The following is a 17,012-nucleotide window of genomic DNA, read 5'->3' as shown; positions in this document are numbered from 1 at the left end:
ACAATGGGCTCAAACACCGCAAGGATTGTGAGGATGGCGCAGGACTGGGCAGTGTTTCATTTTTCTGTACATAGGGTCACTACAAGTCAGACTTGACTCCAGGTCACCTAAAAACAACAACAAATTTGTGGAGAAATTCAGGAATTGTCAGTTACCTCTTTTGCTATGTGTATGTGTTAAAATTTTTTTTATAATTCATATTTAATATCACATGATATTAGTTATCTAGTAAGTACTTAAAATATATATATTAATTGAAGAAATGAATTAAATACTTTAATGTTTTCATATTTAACTGTTTTTCTTTTATTTGTAATTTGCTTGAAGATAACAATCTGACCTATTTCTAGGAAAGTTTATTCCTAGATATGTATTTATAAAAGTCTCTCATTACAGGACAATCCAATCGAGTACATGAAATATCATTATTATACAACTTCCAAATCAGAGAGCTGATTTGGCTTATGCCTATCTCAGAGTTTGGAGCAATATAAGTTTTGTGCTTTATTGGTTCTCTTCTCTTTGACTTGGGTTCCAGAACTAACTCCACAAAGACTGAACTAAATACAGACGCCAGTGTAATGAAGCTGCCCCGTCCTGCATCATCCTCATAACTGAGGATCAGACCATTGTGGTCCATAGCGTTTTCATTGGCTGATTCTCGGAAGTGGATCATGAGGTCTTTTTTCCTAGTCCACCTTAGTCTGGAAGTTCCGATGAAACCTGTTCAGCATTATAGCAACATGCAAGCCTCCACTGACAGACAGGTGGTGGCTACCCATGAGGTGCATTGGGTGGAAATCGAACCCAGGTCTCCCACATGGAAGACAAGAATTCTACCTCTCAGTGGTTTACTTAGTGCTAATAAATAATCTAGTGGCTATATTAGTTTCCTAGGGCTGCTGGGACCACAAATTACCACAAACTGGGTAGCTTAAAACAACAGAAATGTATTCTCTCTCAGGTCTGGAGGCAGAAGTCTGAAATCAAGGTGCCAGCAGGGCCTCACTCCCTCTGAAAGCTCTAGGGGAAAAATCCTCGCTTGCCTCTTCCAGCTTCTGCTGGCTGCAGGCTTCCTTGGCTTGTGGCAGCACCACTGCAATCTTGGCCTCTGTCTTCACATGGCTTCTCCCCTGTATCTCTGTGTGCGTCTCAAATCTCCCTCACCTTCCTCTTATAAGGACACCAGTTATAGGATTTAGGGCCCACCCTAAATCTGGGATGATCTTATCTCAAGATTTTTTTATCTTAATTGAGATCTACAGAGACTCTGTTTTCAAATAAGGTCCCATTCACAGGTACCAGGGGTTAGAACTTGGACATATCGTTTTTAGGGGGACAAAATTCAGCCCACTATAGTAGTCAAATTGATCTAAGATTCAAGACAAACTGAATGAGCAGAGGCTGATAAGTGGCAAAGAAGCCCAGTTCTCAGTGGTTAAGCACTTGGCTGCTAACTGAAAGGTTGGCTGTTCAAACCTACCAGCCACTCTGCAGGAGAAAGATGTGGCAGTGTGCATCCATAAAGATTTATAGCCTTGGAAACTCAGTGGGGGCAGTTCTAACTGTCCAGTAGGGTCCCTTTAAGTTGAAATCAACTTGATGGCAACAGGCCTGATTTTGTTGGGTTATTTACTAAGTGGCAGAAGGAGGCTGGTGGTGCAGTGGTTAAGCACTTGGCTGCTAACTAAAAGGTCAGCGATTCAAAACCACCATCTGTTTCACGGAGAAAGATGTGTCAGTCTGCTTGCATAAGGATTTACAGCCTTGGAAACCCTATGGGGCAGCTCCACTCTGTCCTGCAGGGTTTCTATAGGGTCACTATGAGTCTAAATTAACTTGATGGCAATGGATTTGATTTTGTTTTGTTTTAGTTTAAGCGGCAGAAAGTTTAAAAACAAGGCATAAGGAGAGAATTGAATTGGGACAAACTTGAATCCCTAGGACTTGAGGTCGCATTGTTAAACCTCAGATGCTTGCTTGCACATGCCCCATCCTAATGCATTACCCCTTCACACAGTGGTCCACATTTCTATAATTTTCCCTCTTGGTATATGTATTTTTTCCTGCTAATATGAGTAACACAGTGAATTTAATTTACTTTAAATGTATGCTATAGGAAAGGCATGTTGCATTCTGAAGTTCAATTTTTATTTCCTTGAAGGAGGCATTTTTGTTTTGAAGTAGAATATATTAATTCCACTTTAAGAAGAATGTCAGTGGAAAAAAAAAGTTTGCTATATAAAACCTTGCTTCACAGTTCACTTCATATCTGTCCCAGAGAACGAGAGCTTTCTCTATTCTCCTTCCAAACTCTTTCTTTAGATTTGCAAAATGTTGAGAATAGAAAGGAAGGAGTGTGAATTCTTTCTGGAGAAGCAATTTCGTGTTTCCCTTTAAATTATTTTCACAGGATTTCCATAAAATAGATGAATTAGAAACATTTTTGCCAGTTCTGGTGTCCACCTTACTAAGTAATATCAACATACTCAGGCTAAATCTTATTTTTCCAGGATGTAACCAATTTTCATTGCTGTTTATAATGGCACGTTTCCCTTCTTAACCTGACTCTACATTTACCTTCAAAGAATGAGCCATTCCTCTGCCTACTCTAAAACAGAAAATTATTTTAATTTTTTTTTCCTTTTCTTTTATTCAAAGCTAGAAATGTTTTATTCTCAAACTCCCAAAATAATTTTCCTCTCCCCAAAGTCAATTTTGTTAAAAAGTTATACATAAGGCTTGTAGCTTTTTCTAAAAGTTTGTATAGTTAATTTTGGTTTTACAGTTCAATTAAATATTGAGTGCTACAAATATTAATATATAGCTAGATGTGTGACATAGTCTTATAAGCTGAAAGTAAAGTCAAAGGAAAGATGCTGAAGCTGTTTAATGAACAACAAGTATTTTTGAACTTTTGCGAAGATACTTCCTCCCCAGTTAAATATCAGAAGACGTATATAAAATCAGGTTCAAGAGATATCACTTCAGTTGCTGACAGACTCGAAACAATAGCATGCTTTGCTTAAGTAGATTATTGCAAAGATCTAAGCTGTACAATTAAGATGAAGGATTTTGATGTGTCTCTACAGTATCCTGGCAATGATTTAAGTCAACAAACATTTACAGCTTCTGGTGCCTGACTCAGTGCCTAATCCTTTTGCAATTTGGTTTTAACTACAAATTATATACTTTCTTTTCATTACAAAAAATTGTATAAATTCTGTGTTTAAATAATTTTACTCTAATCTTTTTCTTTTCTGCTTTCCCCAACTCTAGCCTAAAACATCCTTACAAGTATTCCCATTGTGTGCTATCTGTTTATTAATAATTTTCTCCAGCAAGATTCCTTCCAATGGATAATCATAGAGTTGCTGACTATAAAGATATTTTATAAAGAATTCATAGTGGTATTTGATTATGGTTTGAATGCGGAATCCAACAATAGGATTTGGCATTTTCACTTGCGTAGTCTTCCTTGACCATACCCTCAGGATGGATCCTGATGTTTGAAAAATGGAAAATTATCAGGAACTAGGGAGGATGAGGAGCTCTGGTGGTGTAGCGGTTAAATGCTCAGCTGCTAACCAAAAGTTCAGTGGTTCAAACCCACCAGGTACTCCTCGGGAGAAAGAGTTGGCAATCTGCTTCCATAAGTGAAGATTACAGCCTTGGAAACCCTATAGGGCAGTTCTACTCTTTCCTGTAGGATTGCTACCAGTTGGAATTGATCTATAGCAACGGCTTTGGTTTGGTTTAGGGAGGATGAGGAAGGAGCCCTGATGGTGCAATGGGTAAGCCCTTGGCTGCTAACTGACAGGGAGAAAAGACCTGGCAGTCTGCTGCCGTAAAGATTACAGCCCAGGAAACCCGACAGGGCAGTTGTAGTCTGTCACATTGGCTCACTATGAGTCGAAAATCATCTCCATGGCACACAACAACAACAACAAGGGAAGATAAGGAGAAAAGAAGGAGGACAAAGTGGCAAAAGTCATGGGAGATTCACTTCTCAGTCATGCCTAGTGAGTTAAAGGTCCAACATAGGTTTGATTCTGTTTCCCTACCACAGCCGCCTTCAGATAACTGTACCAACGGAGGCTTGAAGATCTAATATTAATTAGCCCCCTCTTCTTCACACATTCTCACTCTCATCGTTTCTCACCTGAGTCCCTGCAATAGCCTGATAACTGTCTCCTTGCCCTGTAGTTTTGCCCTGTAATCCATCTCCTACTTGCCACTAGGGGAATTTTACTTGAAGCAAATTTGGTCAGGTCCATCCCCTTGTTTAAAAATTCTGCAGGGTCAGTCGATACCCCTCATCCTCATGCATAGTCTTCAGGACAAAAAACAATCTATTTTATGTGCTGTGGTAGCCAAAAATGAGGTCATAGAGAAAGTACACCTACTTATTAAAAAACCCTAGCCCAGATGGGACTCATTGAGTCTATTCACATGCCATTGGCTAGACCATAATCACATGGTCACATTTATTTGCAAGGGATGCTGGGAAATGCAGTTCAGTAATATACCCCATTAAAAAAATGAAAATAAATTTTGGGGGAAAGCTAGCCTTCTCTGCCACAGTATGTTGTTTTGTTTTTTTTTTAAAAAAAAAAAAAAAACTTACCAACCACAATAAATATAGCTTTATTCACAATTTTTCTCATGAACAGAAAAAAAATGAACTGACATTACTTGAATGTCTACCAAGTGCTTAGCATAGTTTTTCTAGGAGAGATTTGGTTTTATCTTTCAATTTTCTGAACTTAGCAGATTGTCTAGCACATAGTAAACACGCTAGAAGATCTCTGCTGAACTGAACTGTACAAAAATGTGAAATGTTATAAAAATTAGAATTGTAACATCAGGCTTTCATAATCTTGTTCTTTTTTTTTTTTCCTTTTTTTCTGCCCTTTCCCCATATCTGTGCCATTATTTTTCCCTTTTGTTTCTTCTGGTGTTGGCTTTGATTATATTAATACTTGTCATCTCTGTTGTGAATTAAAACAAGATCTTCAAGCTAACTTGAAGGTGAGGGTTACTATTCTTCAATAGCTGCCTCGAACTGACTTCTCATTCATTCTGTCCTTACTAGAAAGGTGATTTGGATAGCAAGTTCACAAATTTCACACATTTGATTGCTGATGACTACAGATGGTTTTTCTGGGTTATTTCTTTGGGAGAGCATTTATAAGGAAAAGGAGAACGAAAACCCAAGTCATGACCCTCCTGGCAAAGAAAGTTTGTTACAAATTCTAAAGGAGCATGTTCCTACTCACTCCTCCTTGTTGTAGAAATGAGTCACAGGCATTTAGAGCTGAAAGGGGCTCAAGGCCCTGGCTGATCTTGACACCTTTCAGTCAAGGAAGTGGGACATTCAGATAAAGAAGTCGCTGCTATAGACAGCAAAGGTTAAATGAAGAGAGAATGCTGGTTTGAAGAGGAGAAGGCCAGCCAGTGAGAGAGATCAACCCTGATGATCAACGAGGTTTCAGGTGTTGAAGCCACATCACCCGCACATCTAGAAAGGAAGGAGGATTCCTCTGACTCAGACAATAACAATCTCTTGGCATCCATAGGGCCCGGCCTGGTTTTACTAGAAAGACTGTCAAGATCTTAGGCATCGTTCCCTTATCAACTTTTCCCTGCCTCAGTGAAATGTCAGTGTGATTTGTAATCTCATCTCATGTTGTCTAGATTTGGTCAGCAGAGGAAACACTCCTAGATTTACTAGGCTTCTTGTTGTTGTTGGGTGCTGTTGATTCCAACTCATAGAGATCCCATGTAACGTAGAACAGCCCCATTAGGTTTTTCTAGGCTGTAATCTTTACGGGAGCAAATTGCCAAGTCTTACTCCTGTAAAGCTGCTAGCTGAGTTCGAACTGATGGGTTTGAACCACCAACCTTTTGGTTAGCAGCTGAGCATATAGCCATTGCACCACCATGGCTCCAGCTGACCATTCTCTAGCAATCCTTTGGATAGCAAGTTATACTCTTCTCATCCTCATGCTGTTAGGATTCTGACTGACAGCTCCATGGACTGTCCAGTGATCTTCTAGTCCTGTGAGTGAACAGAAGCAGCCAGAATTTGCTTTGAACAAAGCTGGGATTCTCAAACCTGGGACACATACCTCAGTAACTAGCCTCTGTGGCCAAAAGTGCAGCCTCTACATCATGTTCTTTCAATAGAAGCTCCCAAATTTCACAAGAATGAAAAGATTCTCATGATAAAAGGGTTTGGTAAGCTGAAAGGAGATTCATCCCTCCAAACCAAAACCAAAAAAACCAAATCCATTGCTGTCAAGTGGATTCTGACTGATAGCGACCCTATAGGGCAGAGTAAAACTGCATCATAGGGTTTCCAAGGAGTGGCTGGTGGATTCTAACTGCCCACCTTTTGGTTCACAGCCAAGCTCTTAACCACTGATCCCTCCCAACTAGACTTTATCTATGGCAAATGTCATTCTTAAAATAAAATCTGGAACTATGTCTAACTCGTCTTCAATATTGAATGTCTACTTCCTTATCTTTTCTAAGAACGACAGCATTGTCTCAAGTGATTTATCAACAAGATGCCAACCATTCACTCTCATTTTCACTCATATTTGAGGCAAGAATCTTAGAAAAGAGCAAATCTGTGTAAAGCTGGATTCAACCTTTTCTCTGCCCACATCCTATCTAGGAGGCTCCAGGCAGGTTTGCTTTCTCTGGCTGAGAATCCTGGAGGAAAGCAGGCACAGAAAAGTAGGAAGCACTAGACTCTGAACACAGTTTTCGAAATGTCACCTTTTACAACCATTCTGAACTGTTTGCCCTTAAAAGCTCAGAGTAAGAACTGGTCTTTCAATTCATTATTTCCCTTCACGTTTCCAGTCGAAATTATTTAGCTGCTTTATAAATATTCTTCATGATTCCACAACCAGTTAGTTCAGTCTCAGAGACAAGTAGTCAATGTTTCTCAGGCCGACAGGTCACAAGATGACTCCAACTGTAGGATCTGGCCACGGAATTGAAGTATTCCTGTCATCCCTATTTTTGACCTCCCCAAAATGACCCTGACTACCTTGTAAAGCTGGATAAACTGTCTAGATTTGAAGCAGTTGGCATTAAATTCAGTCAAGACATAATGAGAATGATATCATATTCGGGAAACCTCTTGCAAAACAAAGTATTTTTACAGGAACACAATGAGGAAATTTTCAAATACTATTTGACTAGTACCAGCATGGAAAGTTTTTTTGTTTTCTTTTTTTTAAGCTAACAGGAAAAGCACTGAAAGTGTTTACCCTAACTGACTGAGCAGGCATTTGGGATGAATGAGTCCTGCTATTCTTCAGAATTACCTCACCATTGATGCTGACACTGGGTGGCCACAGCAGCAGAGCCCCAGACATATGTCTAGTGTGGGGGGTTGTTGCTCCTCCTTCCCAAGCATGGCCTGGACCAAAGTTTTTCCTCAAATTGTAAACTTTGGAGTCACTAATCATTTATCTTTATCATTCCCTCTGGTTTTTCCCCCAGTAGACTGGTCTCCGTGTCTTCTGTTTAACAAGGATCATTCCAGAGAAGAACCATGAAGAAAGAGTAAAGCATTCATGTGGCATTAAATGGGCTTCCTTTCTCTGCCTTTGAGGAAAAAAACCCAGAGCACAAAAACCAGTCAAATAACTTTTTTTTCAAATTGCAAAGCTAAGTTTCCCCCAAGATGGAGCTAGTCTGTTACACTGGGAAGATTACAGCCAGACCAATGTGAAACCAGGAGTTGATAGTTCAGTTCCTGGCTTTCACTTTCACAGTTCTGTGAATTTGGGCAAGTTGATTGTCCTCTCTGGGAGGAACAAGTTGTTTCTCATGTGAAAAATCAGGGGCTATTAATACCTATCCCCAGTGTCATGGTGGAGATTAAAAGAGATAATGTGTCTGTCCCAGGGCCTGGCATCTGGAACGTTATGTTCCGTAAATATCAATTCTCTGTGTTTCATCATGCTAAATGCTAAAATTTACCTTGCATAGACATTCCTGACTATGAGAGTCCTCTTTTTCCTTGCCTGAGCATTCATCTTGAGTTATGAATAAAGGGAATTATATATCTGAGTAGGCTAATGATTTTATTGTTGTTAGTTGCCATCAAGTTGGATTTGACTCATGGTAACCTTATGTATAACAGAATAGAACATTGCCATCTTCACGATCATTGGAATGTTTGAGTCCATTGTTGTGGCTGTTGTGTCAATCCATCCTATTGAGGGTTTCTGTCATTTTCGTTAGCTATCCTTGCTTCTAAGGAGTATGCTGGTTGCATTTCTTCTGAGACTGATGTGTTCATTCTTCTGGCAGTCCACAGTACACTCTACACTCAATAATGACATACATGTTAAAAAAAGTAGAGAAAAGATTCGTTTGTATATTCTCTTTTAACTGTGAATATGTTCCCGTGAAAAAAACTATATTTTATAGGCTATAAATCTACATCATGATTACTATTTTCAAGTATCTTCAAAAATATAATTTATTTTTCCTCATACATCTAAGCACTACTGACTTATATAACTTTTCTCCTTCATATTTTTGACATTCTTTTCTTCTTGACATGATTGAAACCTTTTCTCAAACAGATGTCCGATTGTCATAGCTTCAATAAATTCATCACTTATCTCACTTTTATCAAGGATTTGGCACAATATAACTGAGCAATCCTGTCATTAGCCAACCACCAGACTCCAGGGAAGTCATTATTAAGAAAGATCCACACTCTCCCTCTCCCTTACTAATGAGTGTGTGTACCTGTGCTCTATTTTCCCATCCCTTGAATCTGGGCTACTCTTTTGACTTGCTCTGGCCAGTAGAATGTGGCCTCAGCCATGAACCTAGGCATTGCATATGTCTTTCTTTCCTGCACCATGAGAATGAGACTGGGTTAGCTTTCTGGAGGAGGAGAGACCACCCGGATCAAAACCAGTCAGCCCAGCCAAAACTACCCTACATTAACTAAGAGCCAACTGACTACCAGACATGTGAGTGATCCCAGCCAAGACTAGAACTGCTTAGTCAAGCCCAGCCAAGATCAGCAGAACTACCCAGCTAACTTGTGTGGCCATGAGGGAAAATAAATGTTCATTATTTTATGTCACTGATGTTTTGTGGTTGTTCACTATGCAGCATAATTGTAGCAACAGATAACTGATACATTAACTAACAATGAAATGTTGGGAACTCATGAGTAGTCAGGGAGATTTGTGGCAGTGATGTCTTGGGATGGGAAAGAAGAAATTCTGTCTTTGTTTGCACTAGAATCTAGATTTTTATTTACTCATAAGATGCCTGGAGCAAGTCTGTGGCCAAGGCTTAATGATGATGTGCATCGTACTTTTTGTCTAGAGGGACAACTCCCTCCTATGAGAGGGCAGCTAAGACTCTAAGGCCAGAATTCTCCCACTGGGCCACAAATAAGCCCAGGGATGTGTGACTGTGTTGCCAGGGCTCAGACAAAGCTACAGGATAAACATGGAAATGAATTTTCTTGTGGATTTGGAGAACAACATGTAGCATAGTTTTTCTATCAGAATAAAAACAAGTATGTTATAGAACTGAATGTAAAGTTCAAATACATTTTTATAATAAAACACAACCACTCATTTCTCCCCCTACTCCCACCCAGGAGTTCACTCTCTTCTGACATTAAATTTATAGTATTTGAGAAGTTTATAAAGAACTACTCTGGGCAGTTGCATGCAAAATTTGGATGATGAATAAGGAAGAATGAAGAATTGATGCCTTTTACTTACAGTGTTGGAAGAGAATATTGAATATACCACAGACAACCAGAAGAATAAACAAATCTGTCTTGAAAGAAGTACAGCCAGAATGCTCCTTAGAAGCAAGGATGGCAAGACTTCGTCTCACATACTTTGGACATGTTATCAGGAGGGCTCAGTCCCTGGAGAAGGGCATCATGCTTGGTAAATTAGAGGGTCAGCATAAAAAAAGGAAGACCCTCAAGGAGATGAATTGACACAGTGGCTGCAACAATGGGCTCAAGCCTAACAATGATTGTGGGGATGGTGCAGGACCAGGCAGTGTTTCATTCTGTTGTACATAGGGTCGCTGAGTCAGAACCGACTGAACGGCACCTAACAACAACACTCTGGGCAGTGCTTCTCAAATTTTTCTTTTGTGCCTGCTGCTCTCTTGTCATCAAATGTCTTGGGGGAATTGCCATATGAACAAACTGTTTTAAACATTTTTTAACATACATTATGGTTAATGAAAGGAGTCATGGTGGTGCAAAAGTTATGCTCAGCTGCTACCTAAAAGATTGGCAGTTTGTACACGCCCAGTGGCTCCACAGGAGAAAGATCTGAAGATATGCCTCTATAAATATTACAGCCAAGAAAACCCTATGGGGCAGTTCTACTCTGTTATATATGGCACCCAATAACGACATGGTTGATGATTATCAAACTTAACAGGTAAAGATATATTTAGATTTAAATTTCTAATAACATGTTATGCATGCCTTCATAAATCTTCTTTATGATCTGTTTTATTCCCAATGAGGAAAAAAATAAATCAAAGCAACCACTCATCTAATGAGAAAACTGGTGTTTCACATTCCAGATTGGAAAGATGCCAGACTCGGTTGGCCATTTAACCCTGTGTTCCATTCATTTGTTCCTCAGCCCAGCCCACCAGCATAGCCCTACTCTTCTGCTGTTCTGGGAACCCAGTTTGGTCCTTAAGTAACTCAGCTGTTGATGGCTTCAACTGCCACTACAAGGAAATCAATTTTAGTTCTTCATCTTTCTATAATTTTTAGTTTTATTAAGTGCTAAGAAACCAAAATTTCTCATTGAAACTTTCTCTTAGCTCTCCATCTATTACCCATAGTCTCCAAAAGGACCCCTCATTGTCATATTTATGATTATCTTACTTATCAGTACAGATTACTTATTGAGTGCAGGATCATCTTGTTGTCAGAGTTAATAATGATGGGTAGAGAGTCAAGGCCTGACTAAGTACACCCAATCACACTTAGCATTTTACCCCGGGTGCTGAGGAAACAACAACTTGCTACCTAATCAAAATGTGTGTGTGTGTGTGTGTGTGTGTGTGTGCGCGCGTGCGCGCAACTCCTCCCAAAGTTCCAGCAGCATTACCTTGAAGATAGAACAGTCTCAACACTCTGAGATTTTAGTGTGTTCTGAAATGGGCCCAGGGATGACAAAACCACTACTCAGAAGACTAGATTGTTAAAGTGGAAAGAGGAAATAGGTAGGGACTTGTCAAAGAGATTGAAAAGGAAAAGAGGCCTGTCATGGATTGAATTGTGTGCCTCAAAAATATGTGTCAACTTGGTTAGGTCATGATTCCCCGTATTGTGTGGTTGTCTTCCATTCTGTGATTGTAATTTTCCTATGTGCTGTAAATCCTAATATCTGCCTGTGGTTAATGAGGCAAGATTAGATTATGTTAAAGACGATTAGGGTAGGATTGTAACACCCTTACTAAGGTCACATCCCTGATCCAATGTAAAGGGAGTTTCCCTGGGGTGTGACCTGCACCACCTTTTATGTTACAAGAGATAAAAGGAAAGGGAAGTGAGCACAGAGTAGGGGACCTCATACTACCAAGAAAGCAGTGCCAGGAGCACAGTGTGTCCTTTGGACCCTGGGTTTCTGAGAGGAGAAGCTCCTAGTCCAGGGGAAGATTGATGACAAGGACCTTCCTCCAGAGGCAACAGAGAGAGAAAGCCTTCCCCTGGAGCTGATGCCATGAATTTAGACTTCTAGCCTACTAGACTGTGAGTAAATAGATTTCTCTTTGTTAAGGCCGTCTACTTGTGGTGTGTCTGGTACAGCATCACTAGATGACTAAGGCAGAGCCATTGTAAATGCCCTAAAACAAAGGCCCAAAGCCTTGGCCCTCCCCTACTCCCTGGAGCCTCTGAGAGAGGCTGGGAAGTATGGGCAGCAGTTTACTTGGATCGTGATAGGAGAGGGGAGCAGGAGAACAAGAGAGTAGTGAACCATGTAAGGATTACTCAAAATCAGTGACTGGTAGCAGGATTTTATTGCAGGAGTCCTGGCTTCAGAGACTAAGCCCTCTGGGTTTATCTATGAGAAGATATATTGTGATTTCCAAGTTAAAAAATCACTGCCTTGTCAAGGCTACCACCAACCTCCGTCTTGCTAAATCCAGTAGTCAGTTTTCAGTCCTCATCTTACTTGGCCTCTCCCAGCATTTGACATGGCTGATCATTCTTTCACTGAATCACTCTCACTGGGCATCTGGGATATGTCCCCCGCTGATTGTACTCCTACTGAATTGTTCACTCCTGGTTTCTTTCATCAGACCTCTAAATGTTGGCATATCCAAGGCCTCTGTCCTGGAATTACTTCTCTACCTACAGTCTTCACTAGATGTTATCTCCCTCCCTCATGGCTTTAAACCTATCTAAATACACATGATGCTGAAACTGATCACCCACCCACACTTCTCCCAAGCTCCATTCTCCTATATCTAACTGCCTGTTCAATATCTGCACTTGGATGTCTAACAAGCATCTCAGTCTGAAGATGTCCAACCAGAACTCTTGATTCCTATACTGCACACACCTCTAGCCTGCTCTCCCCCAATGTCCCCCACCTTAGAAAATAGTCCACCATTGATGCAGCTGCTGAGGCCAAAGATTTTAGAGTCATCATTGACTTTTCTTTTCTTCTTCACATCCCATGTCAAGTCTATTATCAGGTTTTGTTGTTTTCTACCGTCAGAAGAGATTCAGAATCACCACTTGGCCCCACCTCTTCTGCTACCACTCCAATCTAAGCCATAAGCATCTCTCACCTGGGCCTAGTCTCTCCATTTCATTTTTGTCCTGCAATAATAAAGTTGCCACATTTAGCAAAGAAAAACATAAGAATCCTGGTCAACTTTGAATTCCAATAAAAGAATGAATTTTTTTTTTTTTTAGTATAAGTATATCCCATGCCATATTTGGTATATACTTATACTGAAAAATTCAAATTAAATTTGGCATCTCATGTTTTTCTGGCAACCCTATTCAAAAGCCAACTCTCCATGTAGCCAGAGAAATCTTTGTAAAATATAAATTAGTCATGCTACTTGTCTGAGTGAAGGCTCCCAGTCACCAACAAACTAAAGTTCCACATCCTTGCCATGTCCTACAAGGTTATATATAGGAGCTGGCCATGTTCATCTCTCCATCCTTATCTTTTTCACTCCTATATCCCTCAGTCCCTAGAACTCAGCTTAACACATGGTAGTTACTCAACAAGTAGTTGTGGAAAGGATGAATGAACTGATCACAATATACAGAAAATTTAGTATAGTTGGTCCCAACCAGCAATTAGTAAACTGAGATCTGCCTATAATTTTTCATTAATTAATTAAAAGTAATTTTGAAGATTTTTAAATATTTCTAGTATCTCTTTGGAGAATCAGCAAAACTAGAGTTAAGAAACTTCAGCAAAGTTTCTTCCATCTTCTGCAAGAAGACTGACAGTGTATTCAGTTGTTGATGTTCAGCAACTGTTTGTTGAATGCATCTAAGAATTTCGTATGTAAGTGTGTGTGCATAAACACCAAGCTCTTATTTCTTCATTATGTTTATTTGTTGAAGCTATATTTTTTATAATAGAGTTTTCTTATATTTCCATTAATTGGGATACATATGGATAGCTCAAAGTTTACTTTCCTGACTGTCCAATTTTTTTTTTCCTGAGCTTGTATATCTTTAAATATGCTTCTTCTTTCTCCTTCCCTAGGCTGGGAACTCATTTCTTTTCAACTTTTATCAGTTGGAAGAAATTCATAAAAATAATCATGAATCTAATGGGTGGTAAAAATATGTAAGAAACATTAAAATCTGTAATTTGAAAAGCAAGAGTAAGTCTCATCTTTAAATGAAACAGGAAATTAAAAAGCCCAGTCAAAGCAAACTATAACAGAAAGTCTTTTGGGCAATACATTGGAGGAGAGACTATGGAGCGAAACCAAGATGAACCTCAGGAATACAGGAAGTCTGGTCCTATCCATTTTGCATTCTTGTCTTGAAGTATTTGACCATAACCTTCAAATTATAATGAATGAATTGTGTTGCATCATGGATTGGGTGGGACCAGAGGGAGGTAGAAAGATTTAGGGGAAATGTCAGACTTGAGTGGGAGCTAAGAGCCTGTGATTACATTCATTTGCTTCATGCAGCTGAAGACAACAACCAAATGGAACTGGGATCCACGGGAAGAAACAGGGAATTATATCTATATATGTATATATTTTTTTCTTAATTAAATGCTTCTTGTGTTTTCCTTCCTAGGCTTGACTAGTATTTACTTTTCTCTATTTCTGTCAAAACAGCATGACATTTTCAATGGGAGAAAAACAGGGAGTTTCTTATTGTTGTTATGGAAATATTTACTGGCAGCAGACAAGAATATGTTCCTCCACAGGGAAGGCTGCATTTGTTGAGGATTTGCTAGGATTCTGTCCTCCTTGCCAGGAATACTTATTTACTCTTAATTAGCTCTAAATACAGTCCAGCAGAGGTGGGGCCTTATTTTAAAACCATCATTGCCATTTTAAATCTGACTGCAATAGAAAAAAGTGACTGACAGTGATTAAAACGGCAGTTGATGGGCCTATATTAGAAATCATGGTCATTAATAAAATCTGACGACAAGAACAACATGCATTTTATGTTCCCATAAACATAGATTTAGTGCAAGTAAGCCCACCCAATAGTACTCCTGGCATGGGTTGAATTGCTCTGAATTTGATTTAGAACAACATAAAAGAGCCAGTATCAGCTGCAGGGCACCAGGCTCTGTTTCAGCTTCATCTTGGGGGAAGCATCTGTTACAAGAACTAAAGCAATTTCTGGGATTTGAACTGCATCCTTTCCATTTAGGGAGAACCCCATAAATTTCTGGGATTCTCTGAAGGTGAGCTCACCTTTCCAGAGTATCAGAGGGTACTGTCAATCTACTTGACTCTCTCTTGATCACCCTCTCTCAATCACACAGACAGACACAGAGAAACACACACGTATACACACCCCAACTTTATGGCTAATTGAAGCTTTTTTTATTATTTCCTATCTGTCAACCTAGCCCATTGACGTTGTGTTGATTCGGATTCGTGGCGACCCCATGCGTTTCAGAGTAGAACTGTTCCATAGGGTTTTCTTGGCTGTAATCTTTACGGAGGAGCCCAGGTGAAGGAATATTTAAAACACTCTGCTGCTAACTAAAAGGCGGGTGGTTTGAGCCCACAAGCTGCTCCACGGGAAAGATGTGGCAGTCTGCTTCTGCAAATATTTACAGCCTTGGAAATCCTATGGGGCAGTTCTACTCTGTCCTATAGGGTTGCTATGAATCGGAATTGGCTCGATGGCAGTGGGTTTGGTTTTGCTTTGGAATCTTTATGGAAACAGATCTCCAGGACTTTCTTGTGAGGCACCACTGCGTGGGTTTGAACCACCAACCTTTAGGTTAGTATTAGTATGCAAATCATTTGCACCACCCAGGGACCTTGTCTGTCAACCTAATATAGGTGAATTATCCTGGATAGTCTTTGCACTTATGCTACTTTGGGGAACAGGGAAAGAAACAAGCTCCTTCTATTGGGGCTAGAAAGGGACTCAAAGATGGTGCCCAACTCTCCACTCCTTTTGACACTCACCTAGGCTTGCTTTCCACCACCTTGAGCCTGGACCAGGATTGCAGCATTTTATTTACGTAACTTTTTTAAATCTGCACACCCATTCACTGCCATTTTCCCCAAAACACATTCCCAGCATTTCCAAAGGTCTCTCTGATCACAGCCACTTACAGCACTGTTACCACTGGGCCCAACCTCTTCCCCTGGGCTAGAGAGCAGAGGAAGTCTCTCTCCCTTTCAGTCCCAAGAGATGCCCCATTTCAAATCCCAGCATGAGCGACATTACTTCTTGTAATGGTTAAGATTGTGTGTCAGTTTGGATAGACCATGATTCTCAGTGTTTATATGTGATCACCCCCATGATAAGATCTGCTGTGAGTAGCCAATCAGTTGAAGGGGAGTTTCCTTGGGTGTGTGGCCTGCATCCAAATATAAGTGGACATTCTGGCTTTTGCCTGCTCTGGATCCTGCAGCTGCCTCCTATTTGTCTGATCTCCAATTCTTAGGCTTGAGCTAGCAGCTTACCCACTGATCTTGGGATTCATGGATCTTCACAGCTCTGAGCAAGAGCCCTGCTCTCCGACCTGCCTATCTTAGATTTGCCAGCCCCTGCAGCTACATAATCCAAGAGAAGCCTTGTGGTCTTGCCTGCCAATCTTGGGGTTCATCAACTTCACAGCCTGTGAACAAGAGCCCTGCTCTCTGACCTACCAATCTTGGGTTCACCAGCCCCTGTGACTACATGAATCAGGAGAAGCCTCAATCCTGATCCATGGACTTGGGACATTCCAGCCTCTACAATCACATGAGCTATTTCCTTGATATAAATCTCTCCATATATGCTTTACTGGTTTTGCTTCTCTAGAGACACAGACTAAGACACTTTTAGTGGAAACAACTCATTCCAGCCTCCAGCCTTATTATGAATGCCAACCCTACCCTTGCAGTTTCTGACAATTTTGATCCAGTGGAAGAAAATGAATCATCTGTTACTTAAATCCACAATTATTTAAATTAGATATCTATTCAGGAATGCTGATTTCATCCCCCAAACTCTGGCTGCCTGGAAGAAGGCAGGGGAGGAGGAGGCCAACAGGCCCTCAGGCTTTACCAGCTAGAGATCCCAGGAAAACAGCTTTCCTGTGCTGCCTCCTGGCAAGAAGGTTCTGATCCTACCAGGGTGAAGATCAGCATTGTGCTAAACTGCGTTTTCATCCTCATGAATTATGAGTGGAAGGAAGGTCATTTGCTGTTCTTGTTATTTTAGAAAGAGTTAAAAGGTAAAGTTGCTTCCTCAGAGACATTTTGCAAACACTGGTAATTTCCACTTG

Source organism: Trichechus manatus, unplaced genomic scaffold (assembly GCF_000243295.1).
Source record: "Trichechus manatus latirostris isolate Lorelei unplaced genomic scaffold, TriManLat1.0 scaffold00041, whole genome shotgun sequence".
Lineage (NCBI taxonomy): Eukaryota > Metazoa > Chordata > Mammalia > Sirenia > Trichechidae > Trichechus > Trichechus manatus.
This window is presented reverse-complemented; position numbering follows the sequence as displayed.